The sequence below is a fragment of the Bombus bifarius genome, unplaced genomic scaffold, assembly GCF_011952205.1.
Source record: "Bombus bifarius isolate JDL3187 unplaced genomic scaffold, Bbif_JDL3187 scf7180000008274, whole genome shotgun sequence".
Classification (NCBI taxonomy): Eukaryota; Metazoa; Arthropoda; class Insecta; order Hymenoptera; family Apidae; genus Bombus; species Bombus bifarius.
This window is the reverse complement of record NW_022884558.1, coordinates 396,642-414,525: the sequence shown is the minus strand read 5'-3', so window position 1 is coordinate 414,525 and position 17,884 is coordinate 396,642. Positions and strand designations below refer to the sequence as shown.

The 17,884-nt window shown below is 44.2% G+C and overlaps 1 protein-coding gene across 1 annotated transcript in view; it reads right to left on the bottom strand.

Moving 5' to 3' along the window:
- LOC117212052 (acetylcholine receptor subunit alpha-like 1) overlaps window positions 1-17,884 on the bottom strand; it is a 163,028-nt gene extending 145,144 nt beyond the window's left edge. The window contains exon 1 of the mRNA XM_033456512.1: window positions 14,923-17,884. The gene's annotated coding sequence lies outside the window, so the exon portion shown is untranslated. The remainder of the gene's footprint in view (window positions 1-14,922) is intronic.

The window sequence follows — 17,884 nt, the reverse complement described above, 5'->3', positions numbered from 1 at the left end:
GGAGGCAGGAAAAATCGAAGCCTGAAGCCTCGCGATATGATCGACGAATACAACAACGAGCAAACGTATTTGACCGGAGAGAGGTGATTTTGCGCGGTTCTTCTCGCTGATTAAAAGACTTTCATCTAGTATTGTGATGATAATCTAGTATAACATAATACAATAGAACAAGCAACTGATATTATGTGGGTTAGTACTACGTATGCAGAAACTTCACTTTTCTAAGACAAAACGTAATTTATTTAATATTCTTCGGACAGAAACGTTCGTAAAATTGTGGACGTCTTGCAGGATTGTATTTCTATGTCACGTAATTGTATATTTTATCTTTGATTAATAGTTCAACGCGTTAGCTGGGCAGTGATCGAGTGTACTAGATACGATAAACGAATATTTAAGAGCTTTGCGAGAATATTCTGTCCGTCTGACTTGTTCGGAATTGAGATGAGAATGCTACTTTTTTGTTTGAAAATAGCCCGAACAATCTGAATAAAGAAATTCGTACAACGCTGTGTCTTACTATAAAATAAGCGAGTACGTGTGCATGAAGAAATCAGAGGGGATGAACGAGGATCGCGATTCTTATAAAATGAGCAGCAGAGAATCATCCGACAGCCGACATTTCTATAGTTCATCAGGAAAGTCTGCCACTTTCTTATTCTCTCGAATGGTTCCCGTTCATTCCATCGCGTGAAACCCGCGCAAGACTGGGTGCCACGGTGATTAACTGGCACAAAAATTCAAACCATTGAAGCTGAATGACAAAATGGTCGGAAAGAAGATGAAAAGGAAGAACATTCAAGAGTAGAAGAAAGGACAAAGCAAAAGTACATGAACTTTTGCAAGTTTCCTCGAGATCGCTGATTTTTCTAATTGTTTTACACGAATTCAGACTACTCTGGATGTATGCTCACTTAGTGAATTTCTTCCGTTATAGATGAGATACGGAGGGAAAGATAGATCTTGAAATGGATGAAAAAAGTCCAAAGAACTCGATTAGAAAGTAACTGTGTCTCTGTCAAAGCTGACATATCCGTCGATATCCGTCATGGAATTTATCCAAACAGAGCATCCGCTTTTTATCGGAGGGAAAGGTAATTTCCTAAGAAAAAGCGTGGTGTCGGCGACATCGCGGGGAAGTTTCGCGACGAGCTCCGAAAATAGATGACGGGTTTAAAGATCGACGGCGATTTATGAGAGAAGATATCGTGGTTGCCGAGTCGATATCGAAAAGAATGCTTCCGCGTGACAACGAATTCACTGGGCGGAAAAATGACAAGAATTTTCGGGATCTGACGTCCCTTCCAACCAACCCTGACGAATTTTTACGACCGTTGGAACCTGCCAAATGGAAGAAAAGAAGCCGAAAGTGTAGCCGTTTTATTGGACCGGTGCCATATTTTTTAATCTAGCAGAGTGTTTTTGCCCATTCACAACGAATTCGACCACGCTCGTTCGTATCACACATCCGCGAGGATCCGGTATCGTATTTGGAATGAGTGACGAGCAGCAAATACGCGGTCGGCCAACGAACGATTCACTGGAAAATTGTTGTTCAAAATTTGGAAAGCTTGCCATGGATGTGACGCTAATTCCGACGTTAATGACGGGCGTGGCTCGCGCGACATCGCAAAATTCTCATCGTTCGACGACCCGAAACCCGTTGTTATCGATAGTTTTACAGAGAAATGATTTTGCACAATCGCTTTTCAAGCCTGGCGTACGCTGAGATTTGATCCTGGTTTAACCGCATTTGAACGTCTCGCAGTACCAATTTATTTTAGAGAGAAAAATATTCTTCTTTAAGAAGGCACTGGTACGTGAAGCGATGGTTAACGCTAATAACTTGGGACTTGATCGTGATACCGCGAAATGTAAATAAAAAGGCTGCACACGGTGGAAGCGTTGCTCCCTTTAATGCAAATTAGCTACCAAGATGTACACGGTTGCAGAAATTCTCTGGAGATTTTTGTCAAGAAGACGAAGCACGAGGGACGTGTCCCGTGGAGAGAGATGAAAGATGACTCCGGAGTCGTGGAACTCTTAAAGAAACAAGAGAAAAACTATTTGAATGGTAACTTGGAGCGAGATCCAGTTGGTAAATGGAGTTTCCTTACACACTGGACTTTCGAAACTTTAACAGGCTCATGGAAAAGTCCTTGTGAAAAGTTTCTTCAATGTTTCAAGCCCGATGATCAACCTTCGAGGGCTATTGTGCCCTCAATGCAAACATGCGGGTAATCGAGAATAAGATACACCGATCGAACTATCCTGTTTCGCCTGATGTCAATCCGCTGCCATTCGAAGGAACACGATTTTTAACGTCTAAAAGATACAGGTCCTTTTATTAGATGAAATTCTATCACGATTATTCAAATTATCACTCTGTCTTGCGATGACTGAATATACGATTACGGTTAAATTACTATAAACGATAATTACATTACCGACGTTGCTATAACTATAATATTAGGTTGTCCGAAAAGTGTCTTTCTTTTACAGACCCGTCTTCTACAACGATGCATCTTCATACAAACATGAAACCTAATCTGTCGAACGTTGTGATCTTTATTTTGATAGAACAAAATGGATCATACGTAATTCGATAAAATAATATAAAACGGAAAATCTTGTGCATCCATTATTTCCTTATAAAACGAAAGAAATTTTTCGAATGACCTAATACGTTTAGCAAAATTATACAACTACGTTGCTATAAGTATTAGAACAGCTACCCGTTACATTTATTGGAGAACTCTAATAAATTTTACTTCGCGCCATAAAAGCGAATGAATGAAATTACAATGACGCGAATAGAGTAATAAAGTTATAATGAAACAAGTAAAAAAGAAAAGTCGTGAGACTCGTTCTATTTCACCTAAATATCAGCAGCTGTCCTAGTATCTACTATTTTAATTCCAAATTTCATTTCTATTAGAATAATATCTGCGCATAGTATCTTCCATGATTTTCAGAGTATTCAGTGATATAAATAGTTAGATTTAACGAGTGTAATCGCAAAAAAGATGGCAAGATAAATAGTTAAACATTGAATGTTCGTATTCTTTCTTAAAATCTCGTCGCATTTCGATTTCCACGAAGAATTCTACGTCAGCCTGTGTTTTTCGAGGTTATTCGCTCGCGCTATTATATGGCTGCGTTTACTCTGCCGCGTTTAAAGTACTTACTTTCTTCCTATGGCGCGGACGTTGAGCGCCGGATTTGTGGGCCACTGCGCTGGCTAATTCCCTTTTTCCGTATCCTTCGACGGCCTTCTATTTCCAACCCCTCGAATCTTACCCCTCTCCTCCATATCAACCCCCGAAAATAGCTAATCTTTTTTCCTTCTTTTATTTTCGGCGCTGTCCGTTTATCTGGCTACGCGCCTCAAGTTTTCTATTCCCTCGCTCTTCCAGGCCGCTACTCTGCTGGACAATGGAAAAACCGTGCAATCATCCGCGTTTTGTTCGCGATCGAGCCCACGAGTTTTGTTATAAATTGCAATTACAGGAGGGAAATTGAAACCGACGTTCCTCCGCAAGGCGTTTGTTCGTTCGTATACGATGAAATTCTGACCAGACCGCGGAATTAAACGCGATGAACCTTGCATCGAAAAATATTTGATACACAGCGTCGGCCTAAATTCGCGATACTAATGAAATCGCACAGACTACGGTTCACAATGAAACGAAAATCAAGAATAACGTAATTGCATTGGAAACTTCATCTACGAGAAAATCAAGTTCAACAGCGTGATACACGTACACTTGGCAACTTTTCAAATTAAATTGCAACGCGATTAATTTATTCTTGATTTTCCTTCTATTTTGGCCCATCTAATTTTCTCCGCTATCGCTTGTAACACAAATGTAGACCCACACTTTACGGAATAAAGAAACGGTCCATTGGAGATCGATCAGGTATCGATTTTTGATCGTTTATTAAAAATAATTCAAGGCCTGAAACAGCCCGCTCGATGGCCATAAAATCTCTTTATAGCGAGACAAATGGAGGTCGTCGTACTTAACGAGCACAATTTTTTGCAGCTCGTTTTCTCCTCTTTTCTGCCCCCTTTTTCCGTCCCTCTGTCATCGCTCAACCGGAAAGCTTTCTTCGAGCGTCCAATGAACCCCGTCGATTCCGGGGCGTGGAATAACAATCTAGACGCGTATAAAGTTTCGAATCGTTAAGCGATTCGGACCACGCCATCGTCACGGCGAAACCATAAGCGGTTATCGTCTACCGTGGCCCGCCATTAAAACCACGCGGTAACTGAATTCAACGACCGAAAGTTTTCATACCCGCGGACCTTGGTGTACTAACAATTAGAAGGTCGTGACGCGACCTCGCATCTCTCTTTAATTATTCTCCGTGTTTCGTTTATAAATATCTGTCAGAAAACTGAAACACCGCTAGCGAAAAGTGAGTTTGATGAACGCAAGTCGACGAAATATACGCATAACATACAATTCAATCGCAAATCAATGCTGTTAAATCCATTTATCGTTCATAAATTCTAAATTATCACGTTCTAATCACGATTAACGATAACGAATCGTTTCATATTGACAAGGATAAAGAGCCTCGTACATGCAACAGAGTAAACGATTGAAGAACGAAAGGGAGATAGTAAGGGTTGAAATGGAATCAGAAACGTATTCTCGACAATTTCAGGAGGCAAAGGATCCTTTAAAGCGTTTGAACACGCGCTCATGATTTAGTGTTTAACCACGGGATCAGTAATACGGGAAGCAGAGGGTAAAATCAACGAGAAGCGAAAGACGGACGAGCAGAGATCTATGCACGTGCGTTGCAACAATAACACGATTGAAAATTCTGAATGAAAGTACAGCCACGCTCAATCTTCCCGATTAGATGAATATAAATGCGTGATACTCGTGTAACCGGAGAAATTAGCAGCGAAGGTAGCATTTATTATTAAAAATGGAACTCCATGTTCTTTTTATAGCGTTGTCAATATTTGCGCGTTAATACTCCGACGGTTGCACCGGCGGCGGCCCATTTTAATAAAGCAACAACTTTCTACGCGCAACACCCAATAATATCGGTCGACTCGTTTTATTGAAGCGCGATCGCTCGATGATAAACAATAATCGAGAATATCTCGTTTTTCCTGTCTATCGATCTACGGGGGTGTCCTGTAACAGGTGGTACAGCGATGACTTTCCGCAACAGCAAATAAATTGAAAATAACATGTGAAAACCTTTACCGTGTACGCGCGGTTCTGTTTTCGAGAAACTCAATTTTCAAAATATCCACCGGCTGAAATTAGCGAAATTGGAAATCGAGAGGAATGAATTTTGAAGACGAACATACTTGCGCAAACATTCGATTATTTACAAAGTGAATTTGCTCGGGAGGCAAACACTGCTAAATTACTACAATGGTGCGTCAATTTTAATTCGCTAATTTTCACCGAGGCTTCGCACGAACTATTAACGTTTAGTAAAATCGCCGAATATCAAATACGAATTCGGTCACGTTGATTCTGAGAAAAAGTGGTGTCAGAGATAGCGCGATGTCCAGGTCGGTAAAAACTGTGTAAAGTATCACGGTGAAGCTTCTATTTAAATAACAAATCAGCCACGCAAGTACGGTGACGTTATTTCCACCGGAGATTCTCCAAGGCAAAGCACAGCTTCCGCACATTACGAACGAACACCTGTCAACGAGTCCATAATCGAACTACCTTTGATTAATTCCATAATTCTTATCTCTCGTTGATACAAAAAATATCCAGAGGAAATCAGACGATGTCGACTAATGGTGGAGAAATCTCGTGGACGATCGTCAAGCTGAAACTTCTCTGTTAACAACTGTTTAAATGCTTCATGTAACCATGCGAAGAAGTAGTTCACGGTTTAAAGTCACCACTGGACAAGCTCATTAAAAAATAACAATCGCACAATTTCGCCGGACGAGTGTATCTTACTTTTAGCGCGTCCCTCGTGCATCATTCACGAATATGCACCAGTCAGCAGCGTGACCGAGTGGTTTGCAGGAGAGAGAGGCTCGCCACAGGCTGCTCTGAAATTCTTATTTTCTAATTTCCTTGCTTTCCCCGGACTCGGTCACCGCGGTGATACGTGCTCCCTACCCCTGCCCATTTATTTTCTTTCTCCTTCTTTTTCGCCAACTGGCTAACAACACATACGACGCTTAATACTCGCCGTGGAGTGGCCATGTTACGGAGGATGCATGGATGAAATTATTATTGCGAAACATTTGCATTACAAAGTGATGTCCATCGGTGTGCGCGGGTGGCCGGTGGCAGAGAACCGGCGAAAGGAGAGAAAAATGGAGCAGTGCCGTGGATACGGGTTCTCTTGGCCTCGGAGTGCAACACTGCCACTTCATAGCGAGGGGCCAACTCGGTCGCTTTAACCTGCATTCGCGACTGCGCCGGCAATAGCCTCGAAATGAAAAATGCAGTCTGTGCATACTTTCCACGACCGGATGAAAATCAACGTCCTCGATACAACCGCGATCAACCCCGTCTTTATAGATTCTTTGATCGTCGTTCGTTTGTCTACCGCCGATATCCTGCGTTTTACATCGAATTCTTGTAGGTATGCAACTATTGTATTAGGGGTGAAGATACCGCAGGAGATGGAAAAATCAAACTACCTTTTTTTCATTTCCTGCAAGACAAACGTTTCAAGAATGTTCTCTCCAAATCCTGCGAACAGTCGTTCGTCTTTATTTTTGCACGTTTGTCGCGTACAATTAAAGGGGAAAAGACACTGCAAGATGCCAAAGAATCAATTTCTTTTGTCACATTTCTTAAAAGACGAGAGTAGTTTCACTAAATTTGGTGAAGCGTCGATTCTTCGATCGGTTAAAGAGACGACAAAGTATCTAATGATCTCTCGTCCTTAAATGTTAGGATAAACGCAAAGAAGAAACTGTTAAATGTATGCCAATCGCAAGCTAAGCACGTGGCGATAGAAGAATTAATTTGTATTCGCTCTAAATGAAACAAATTAGAATTCAGTAAAAAGTAGGCCACAGAGACAGCCGAAAAATGGCACGCAACCGTTTAAAACAAACGTTTCGCACGGTGAAATTTAAATGGCAGAGAAAACCACGCAATTTCACAGCGCAATGTATCGCAACCAACGATACTAGCTTCGAAAGCAGCTTTAACCTGCAGTCACCACTAAATCGGTACTGACCTCAAAATGAAAAATGCAGCCTGCTCCGTACTCCCGTTTTTCTACGCGAGGATTAACCTTCTCCATCAGACGCTAAAACATGTCGCAGATCTCTGAGCATGTTACCGTTTGCTTGGCATAAACGATACCATGATCTTTCTTGCTGATTGCAAGAATTTCAATCGCGAGTTTTCGCTTTTCTTTGCAAGCTCCCAAATCCAATTCTCGCGCTTTTAACCAATTCGTGAAGACAAGTATCAGGCTATAGATCCAAAACAACCAACAGGAGAACAAAGTAACATGACCAGACATACGGTCGTTAGAGTGAAGTTTGTTGTAATACGTGATCAATTTCAGTAGTAATAAAAAAAATTGTACTGTACTTTTAATATATCATTTAATAATATTTTAAATAAACAATTTAAATTTCACATGATATTTACATCTGTTGATTCCTTAAGGAAATAGTAAATGTTTCTTCCGATCGTTAGTTAACCATTAATTCGTGTATTTATTAAATTATTTAAATTGACATTCGTTCGTTATTAACATTCCTTGTCGATAATACGAATCGACTAAAACTTGCATGTGAAGGATAGTATGCAATATTTACGAATCTATATTTTTTCTCCCATCAGAATAGAAAATGATTAGCAACTGTAGATCGCGGTAGGACGTTTCAGCAAACTAAACGGTTTGCATGTAATTCGCCACATTTCGTTATGGGGAACTTTTTAACGATTTACATCTGAAAATAAACTACTAAATGCGCTATGAGAAACGTAATTATCATAATTCTATAACTTAGCTTATATAATATCATGGACAGAGTAATATGTAATACGTAGAAGTTGAAACAAAAACTATGAACTTACCATGAGCAGTACATTGCAACAAATAGAAATGAGAAAAGTTAACTACATGTATTTAAAAATACCATAGAATCATATATGAAAATTGTCATTGTCCGTAGAAATTTCCAAGAAGACTTTAACGTATCGGTACGTCACTTGTTTCGTCTGAATTAAACATCCATATGCTTCCCCTAAAGTAAAAGCAAATTTAAAGCAAAAATAGATACATTGCGCACTCGTAAACAGTTAATCTTCGCTCTGGTGAATAATTCCGTGTCTGTTACCTATCTGGAAACCTTAAACCTTCTATCGAAGCGAGTCTCGAGACGGCATTTACACAACAGGAAGAAAACGAAGAATGTAACGGTGTGTTGTCTGAAAGTTGCCACCGCTTCGCGTCACGTTCGACGAACGAACGGGAAGTTCGCGTGAATAGCACGTAGCCGCGGCTATTCTTTCCCTCGGGACAATGGAAAATTGGATCCGAACTCGTAAATTCGTGCAAACCCTACCGAATAAGCTCAATCTTTTTTAAGAGGAACCGAAGGTCGAAATAATTAAAAGTACACTGGCAATTCGTATAGAAAATATTGCCATGATTTTCGACGATACAGACGGAAGTAACGGATAATGTGAAAGTTTAGCCCGTGGTATCGCGAGTCTTGCGCGAGCAACGCGAATTTGAATACCCGCATTCAGATAGCGGTTCGAGTGCATCGCTCGAGAGCGATCGATAAAAGGAGGCAAGGAAACGAAGCGCTATGTACACATACTCGACTCGTTAAACAAGCAATTTGATGATTTCGCGGCGGAGTTCCAAGAGCTCGCCATTTCCCTCGTGTTTTCGCGACTTTTTTTTTATTGGACGGTACAGCGATCTCACGAGCGAGTCCCAAGTTCGCGATTCACGACATACACCGACCAGCCACGTTGCGAGTTCGTACGAATTTCGAGGAATCTGCTGGTAGTTGCGCGCGAAACACTTTGGCTGGCCTGCGTTGTTACTTCCGGCGGAAACGTTTGGTTGCCTTCGGCCATTTCGATCGTCCAACACGAGTGAAATGCGGCGTGCGTAACACTCGATACCAAAAATAACTACGTTTGGCATGTGCACGTTTAAATCGAGAATTAAATATTTTCGCGGACGTTTAATAATCTTGGTCGCGTATCTCGCTAATTATAACGTCAACACGTTAAACTATATAGACACATACAGCCGTACATACACGTACATACGTACGAATGTGAACGCGGTGAAATTTAATCATTGGAAAGGTACCTGGAAAATATTGTTATTAAAATAATTGATTGGAAAAATGGTGTACGCTTACACAGCCGTTAAAGTCCATTCCATCCCGATGGGTTGAGAGGACAGAGTACGTACATATAACAAGATTTTCGGGAAACGGGAACCAGGTGAGATCGAAAACGAAAGTTTATCGATACCTACAGCCACGCCCAGTTTCAAATGGCTGTGATTTTGACGCGGATTGTGTTAAACTAAACGCCAACACGATTCGCAAACGGCATCAAATGTTTCGTTACCGCGATGAAAATTTCTACGTTATTGAAACCTCGTCACTTCAAAACAAATCGTGAGATTACAAATTTAAAGCATGTACGACCAGTTTATGGCTGAACATTCAACGTGGTATCGAACAAGTTGCACGAGGAACAAACGGTTTTGAATGGAAAATAAGCGAAATGGTAGGGAGCCAGACAAATTTTCTACAACCTGATACACGTAATTAAAAAAAAAAAAAAAAGAACTGTAGGTAACAAGCGTCAGTCTGTTGGTCTGTTTGCTTCGTTTCAAGGCATAGAAAAAATTAACGAAACTCTGTTCCTCTGTCTGCAGGACGAAAATCCATCGGAATATCTCGGTTGAGTTAGAGCCGCCGCGTATTCCAGCATCGCACTCTATCACTCAATTACGTTCGAGTAAGAAAATGGAGCAGTGCGGTGGGTGCGGTTCACTTGGTTACGTGGTAACACCACCACTTCACAGTGACCGACCAACTCGGTCGCTTTAACCTGTATCCCTAGCTGCACCAGTCGCTACCTTCTAAGTTAAAAAAAAAAAAAGAAAACCGATAAAAATACGCCTCGATTATTAATTATTGGCAGCCTCGTTTCCCGTTATTAAATCACCCATATTATCACGCAGGATCGTTTCCTCGTTTCAAAGAAGCACGGCACGATACACGACTCAGGTTTAACGAACGTCTCGCGATATTAGTTGCGACAAAATCTTGCAATTATAATGAGAAATTATCTCGTTATATTATCGCAAGGGAAAATATTGACGACGTGCCGATAAGATTTGCGGAACAGAATTACGTCGCGAATACGTTTCAAAAATATCCGAGAGGAAGAGCAAATTGATTGGCGATCGAGCTGGACTCCATTAATTTCAATCGCGTCAAATTCGGATTTCATTGCACCTTTGTTCTGTCCGATCCGTGCGCTAATTCTACAGCTCGTTCTATGTATAAAGATAGTGAGCGTAATTCGGCATAATGTGGCTTCCTCGATCGAATTGAAATACATAGGAACTCGTTACTTAGGTCTTTTACTATATAAATCCTGTACAGTAGTCCTGTCTTTCCCGCCATATTTATAAGTAAGAAGGTGAAAGAAACAAACGAAATTCATCCTTAAGAATACTAATTTCGCGATTCTATCCGGATGAGAAATTCAACGTCAACTTTGTGGAACCGCGAATTATACGGACGATGAAACGGAAATTCGAAAGGTTTCAACCTGGGGATGCTCGACGGGAAAACAGGAGAAAAGAGGATAGAATCGTAGTCGTTCCGGATTATACGATAATACGGCAGTGTTAATCTAGTGAAATAGAAAATCGAATGGAAGAGCAAGCGATAAAAGTAGGCGTTACAGGTTGGTCGCCTGCGTGAGCAAACAGCACGATCGTAGAAAATTCGAAGCCGATTAAAAAATCATCGTAAATTCGACGTAGATTAGCCGGAGTAGGCCACGAGTCGCGAATCGATTCTTTTTTCCTTTCTTCTTGCTCGTCCCGTACTGGCTCGATTTTTATCTGCTGGTTGCCAGCCGGTAACCTGATTAAACGCTCCATATAACTTAACGGTGGCTGCCAACCTACGGAATATCTGCTATCTTCGATTTCATGTTAAAACATACGAATGAAAATTGACACGTTCCACGTTCACGGAACCTGGTCAACCGATAGGGCTTTCTAATTCTGCGTTTCTGCTTTTCTTCCTACTAATACGACAATAAAATTATTATTAGCGCGTTTTATCCTACACGTTGACAACTAGAAATTCGTTACGATAACAATTAACGTTGGCTAAAAATTGTCGACTTATCGAGAAAGAAAGTAACCCCGTTACGAAAAGCTGTGAAATTGAATGAAGCGCGTGCTTCAGCGTATTTCGGTTGTTCGCGAGGGAAGATCCTTCTCTCTAACGCGATTCCACGGTGAAGAAACACGAATGGATGACTTTTTGTACATCGACCTGGTATATAGGGTGGAATTAATATTCGCGCGGTAAAAGGTGGAAAGTTTGAAGAATTAATTCCAAGCGCAGCCGGATAGTTCAGCGTTTTCCCCGCGAAATACCTGGCATCGGGTCAAAAGAAGAAAGGAAGTTTCACGTCACGCAAAGAACCTTGGCGAACGTGACGAGCCAACGGGAAATCTGAACACCGCAGAGGTGCAGGCAGATGTTAATTCGAATGTAAATTTCGTCCCTGTATGGAACCATGACGGGTAGATCATAAATTTGAATAATATCAATATATCCCGGTCGCTAAATCACGTTCACGTCGTGCCTAGGCGAGACGATTGACTGACGATGACAGTCCTCTCGCCCTTAATGGTGTTTCTTGTATCGACATTTTATAATTCCCATCGTCGTTCTCTGAAAAAGTTGCATTCTTACGAAACGCTTAATCATTTTGTAACTGAATAAATTCAAATTTTACTTGTAATTTGCCAATATGTAAAGATACGAATGCTATTCATTAATCATTTTCTTCCAAATACATCCTTTACGTCCCACTTAATTGTGTAGGATTAATCATTTTGACCGCTTCTCCGTTTGTAAGATATGCCATGAAGAATAGAAAAACAATGGACCAAGCAATGTAACGTATTGAACGAATAAAATCTACGATTGAAGATTTATACTGGAAAAAAAAAGAAAATGAAAAAAACGATAAACGAATATCTTTCGTCGCGGATATACGATAATACCGGCTTCTGAAAAACCGATGTTTCATCGAAAATTGAATGGTAACGCGCTAGGATAGAGTGCTTTAATCAAGGATTCGCCGATAAAATGACATCGAATCGGGGCGCTGCGGAAGTGCCACCACGTCAGCAGGTTTTGACCATTCGCTATTCCTGCATATCTATAGAGACCTGAGTTCGCCTGACACGCCAGGAAGTGTCAGGCTTTATCCGGAAACGTCGCGGTGACGATGAAACGCCCCTCCACCCCAAAACGCTGATCGAACGCTTTCGATCCCTTTAACTCAGGCTATCGCGAAAATTTCAAAATCACCATAGAATTCGAGTCATTGTTGTTTCCTAACCGGATACGACGCATCTTGCTCGTATATACATAATTCTGACGCGTAGTATCGAAAACCACTATATCAAGGAGAAAGAGCAATAAAATAAAATGGAAAAAGAGAATGGATTTGTTTCACGAGCAATGAGATTCATGGACATCCGAACGAAACATTCGGGCGCGCCATCAGCTCGTATTTATTGGTCGCATAAATGTTCGGTGGAACGTTTGCACGGTAGATTTGATGGACATTCCGCGGATAAGGTATAGAAATTTCGATGAGCAGACAAACGGCGATAGAATTTGTCAATGGCAGCAGCGTGTTGTTTTTGAAAACAACACACGACGGTAGGGGAATTTGTTTACGGTAGCAGTTAATGATTCGCATGGAAAGATCGATATTAGGAGAATGACGGGTGATTGGTAGCGCGATCGGTAAATCAGTCGCAATAAACACCGTTATCGACGATCGTGATTCAAAATGTTATCTTACGATAACACGAACAAATGAGAGGATTAAAGCACGTTCACCGAAGTATGGCCGGGTTAATTTAGCAGTTACAACGGGACACGCGCGCGATCCCGTTCGCCAAGTTAAAACACGGTTTACATTGCAGAGGAACGTGCTGTCAATGGACCAATGAAAAATACTGTTCCACAGATCGCGCGTCAATTCACGTCACACGAATACATCGCAAATATTGTCAGCAAAGCAAACGGAAATTTTAATCGTGACGGATTCGCACGTTCAAAAACTATCTGTTCGACGGCTGTGTGCAGCCGTGTCGCGTCGTTTTCACCGCGCAACGTCGCAACTAGGAGAACGGAGCCGCAACGAAACAGTGGGAACGATGGTTTCTCGTTTAAAAAATTTCGCTCGGATCCTTTCCATTTAGAAGTTGACAGAACGTAAAGTATCAATAAAATATCCGAAAGGAACGATATACCCAGAGGGAAAAGGATGCACGAGAGAAAGACAGTAAGAGAGAAGGGGTGGATGGTGGGAGAAAAAGAGGAAGAGGGAGAGAGAGGGAGAGAGAAACTGGAGGACTACGCCCAGGACCACGGCACCCCTTGAAAGCACTCCGACGTTTTCGCGCGATTCCATAGGAGCTTTCGGATGGCTTTCCTTGGTAAAAGTTCGAGAGAGGAAGCAATTTATTCGTCGTCTTGGGTAAAGACGCGCTGCAAATAAGAAAAAATATTTCCACTCTGTATTTAACTAGGATTTCGAGTCGATCAGTCGTCAATCAATTCGTTTTCCGAATTAATTTCTTTCCAACGCAACAGAAAATGTCTTTCTTTCTTCGCCTACAGTGATACGATATTTTTACGCTTTCGCTTTCGAGTCGTTAGCGTATACGTCGATCTTTAATTAGAAGAACGGCAGAGGAAGCTCCTTAGCGAACAGCAAGTACCTACGCGAAACGCTAATTTTGATTTTTCTTTGGAATGGCAAGAAGGAATGTTACCTTGATCCGTGCACAAAGTTCTGTTAGATTTTAAGATTGGAGTTACAAAAGCGATTGCACAGGCGGAGCGGTAACCGGAACGGTCTAAAAGGGAGAGTCCCGAAGAATGCGATTATTTGTCTATCAAACGAGAAAAGTTACGTTGTAACGTTCCACCCTATCAAAGTCGAGGGGGAGAAGAATTTAATTATACGCTTTTGTTTTACTCGCGAGGGCGAACACGTGACAACAATAACACTCTTAATTATTCACATCGACTAATTAAATTAATTCACACATGCGTTCTGAACATCTCACGACCGTACAATTGTCGCGAAATTTCCGTCGTCGCGACTTTTTCATTTATTCGTGGAAATGGAACGCTTCTGGCGTTTTGCTATTGTTACATTAAGGGCAATTGCTTCGCTTTGGACATTGTAAGGGGTTCATTGACACGTTCCAGCGAGGACGATCATATATTTCTACCTATGAAAATAAAAAACAAAACAAAAGCTGAAAGTTTGATCGGAAGAAACAATAACGAAAATATGTTGTACGAAGAACGTAAACACGTACGTAAATATACATAGTCAGCGTCATTCCATACGCGAACAAAAACATGGTAAATTTAAAACGTTCGCGAGAAAGGCTGTACGCTTGGATTGAATGTTTCCAAGACGAACTAAACAAAACCATTATTAAGAAGATGACTAAAAATCCGAGTTTAAAAGAAGAGTAGAAATGATCGAAAAACACGGACCTGAAGAAGATGGGCGATGACGTGTAGAGTCGGTTAAACACGCGAGGCCTAACGAGTCCAACGTGACACGGTGCAAGTGGAACGTCTAAAGAGAGGAAAGTAAAATAAAGTAGACTCACGTTGCTCTGCCGGCGGGTGGGCACATTGCCCGCGGGCGTCGATGAGGAGTAACGGTGAAGGACGAGCTACCGTATCCCAGGCTTGCTGTGTAGGGAGCACGAGGACTTGGTGCGCCGTGCCGATTTACCCGCAGCAGTCCCCAGTCCTCGTCGCGTGGCCGTGGCGCACCCGCACATATCCCCCACGTACTCGACGTCGTGGTCGTAGTAGCTGCTGTCGCCGGTGCCGTCGCCGCCGCCGCCGTGACCGTCGTCGCGTCGTAGGTACTCGTCGTCGTAAACGCGTCGCGCGTCAAGCCAAAGACGTAACCGCGGTTGTCGTCGTGGTCGTGGTCGTGGCCAGTCACCGGGGGACCGTCACCGAGACGCGCGCGAATACCAGCCCTCGTAGCTAGCCGAGAGTCGACCGCACTGCGGGTACGCGGCTATCGAAACGAGGAACCGGCCGGCCGGCACTAGCAGACCTGCTAACCCGTCACACGAGGGATCGGTAGACGGCACACCAACACACCAACACCCACCAGAGGACCACGCAGCACCACCAATAGGTAAGATAGACGATAATAGCCCCGAGAAGAGATCCGGACGGCACAACAACAGCACTGATACTAACGAGTAACGAGACACCGTACGACACGCGTTACCTACGCGCTACCAGGCCTTCGATGGCCCGAGACCGTACGAGCCAGCTACTACAGCACCGCCGTCTACTACAACTACTGCCAGCATGAGCGTACGAGCTAGAATCATCATCAACATCGACTGCAAGCCGCTAGCGATAATAAGCTTTCCCTTCCCCATCAGGCTCGTCGTTTTCATCGACTGCGTTGTTTTCCTCTGCGATACTTCTGCCACGTTCTTCCTCGTCGTCTTGGTCGTACTCGTCGTAATCGTCAGCGTGCTGCGAGTCGTTGAGACCGTCGTCCTGATCACGCTCGAGCCGTTCGTTCGCAACCTGTTCGTTCTTTTGGGCGACGATGCGTTCGTCATGGTTCTACGGCAGAAATCCGACGGTACGATCCAACTTGCCATAACCGGCGGGATCTAACGGCTCCTACCAGCCGCCAGCTCCACGACTGCGGATTTCGGCCTCCTCCGCCTCCTCTTCTGCCTGCTTCTCCTCGTATCCCTTCGACACGAACTTGCACCTTACGATGCGATGCGACAACCACGATCCCGATTCGAGGATCCACCGGATCGCTGCGAACCACCGCGACCACGACACCCTGCTCCTTCCTCCTTTTCCTCTTTCTTTTCTTTCTATCCGACCAACTTTCTACCGCCCGCGGACTCGAATCATTCGCTGGCGATGATACAGCACGCGCGGCAGCCCGCATAAGCGGCGACCGCCTCTTCCACGAGGCTGACGACGATCATTCACCGCTCGGAGCACCCACCACTACACCACTACCACCACCACTACCATCACTATCGGCCACCGCCACCCTGAAGCCACGCTGACCTCCTACCGACTTTCGTCTCCTCGACACACCTTTCTCTTCCTCCTTCCTCTCCCTCTCTTCCACCTTTTCTGTCCGTTTCTCCGCGATATATACGTACATACGTGCACCGCGTCTAGCCAACCAAACGGAAGGCTGCTATTTCAGCCGTGTCGATCGTTTCGACTAGCCTCCAACACCGCTCCGACTCTTTCATGATTCTTGTTCTCGTCGTGCTTTCGACTTTGCTCGTTCGTGAAGAATCCCACCGCGTTCCACGCCACCGTACTCTCACCACACACTGCTAACAACAGTAACGGCAGCAGCAGCAGCAGCAGCAAGAGTAGCAGCAGCAGCAGCAACAGCAGCAGTAGTAGTAGTAGTAGTAGTATCAACAGCAGCAGCAGCTTAGCCACCGAAATCTAGCGTCTCCTCACCGCGAAGCTGCGCTGCCTCCGTTCCTTCCGTTTCCTCAAATACGAATGCTGGCAGCTGGCTCGCCGTGTTCCTGTTCCCGATCCCGTTCCCGTTCTCGCTCCCGTCACCGCACGTACGTCTATATGTGGCCGTTGCTCCGTTTCCCTTTAGATCTTGCTGGCGTGCGTGCTTACGCGCGTGTACGTGGTTAGGCGCGTGTCGATCAGTCACAGTAGAGTCAGTCACTTCACTCACTCACTCGATGCGCGCGTTCTCTCGATCCTTGCACCGCTGCGGGTCCTGCACCAGGGAGTCGTGTCGGTGCAGCAGGCACTCCCAGGACGTGTCTCTCTCTCTCTGGCAATGTTCCGACCGAGCAACCCACCTTAGCACTGACGCTCTGCCCGTTCCGAGGGTGGAAAGAGGAGGAGGAGAAGTGGGACGGGGGGGTGTTGTGGCGAGCCGTATCTCTCCCTCTTGCTTGCTCTCGTTCGCGCATTCGACCCTCTTCGCTCGTTCTTCTCCCTCCTGCCGTGCCCGCCGCTTCTTCTCTTTCGCTCGTTCGCCGCCTCGCTCGCTATACTCGACGCTTAGAGTCTCTCTCCGGTTAGAGCCCCACCGCACAAGCCACCCTGCGCCCCGGGAGCCAATACCAACCCATGTGGAAGCCCCGACGCGAGACGCTGGCGATGACTTGCGAAGTCGACCGAACGTACCCGAGCCGCCGCCACCCCTGCGCGTAACCACCGCCGCTCGCCGCTATCCTCTCTCGCTCGTGCTCGCTTTCGTCCTCTCTCGCGCGATCGTGTACAACGACCGTGATCCCCCACCAGCCAGGTGCCGCCCCTGAAAGCTTGCGAAGCCCGCAAAACACGACGCGCGGCCATGTGGCAGCACCGACAGGACCGGCTACGAAAAGCTCCGAACTATTCCGAGCTTCCACGAGCCTACCCCGAGAGAACGCGAGACCATGTGGAAACCTCGAGGCGGCGACGCGCGGACAGACTTGTAAGCTACTCCGTTCTTCCGTCCTTTCGTCCTGTTCGCTATCCAGATTCATAGCGAATCAAAAGCTTATCCAATCGAAACTTTTGATAGAATGGAAT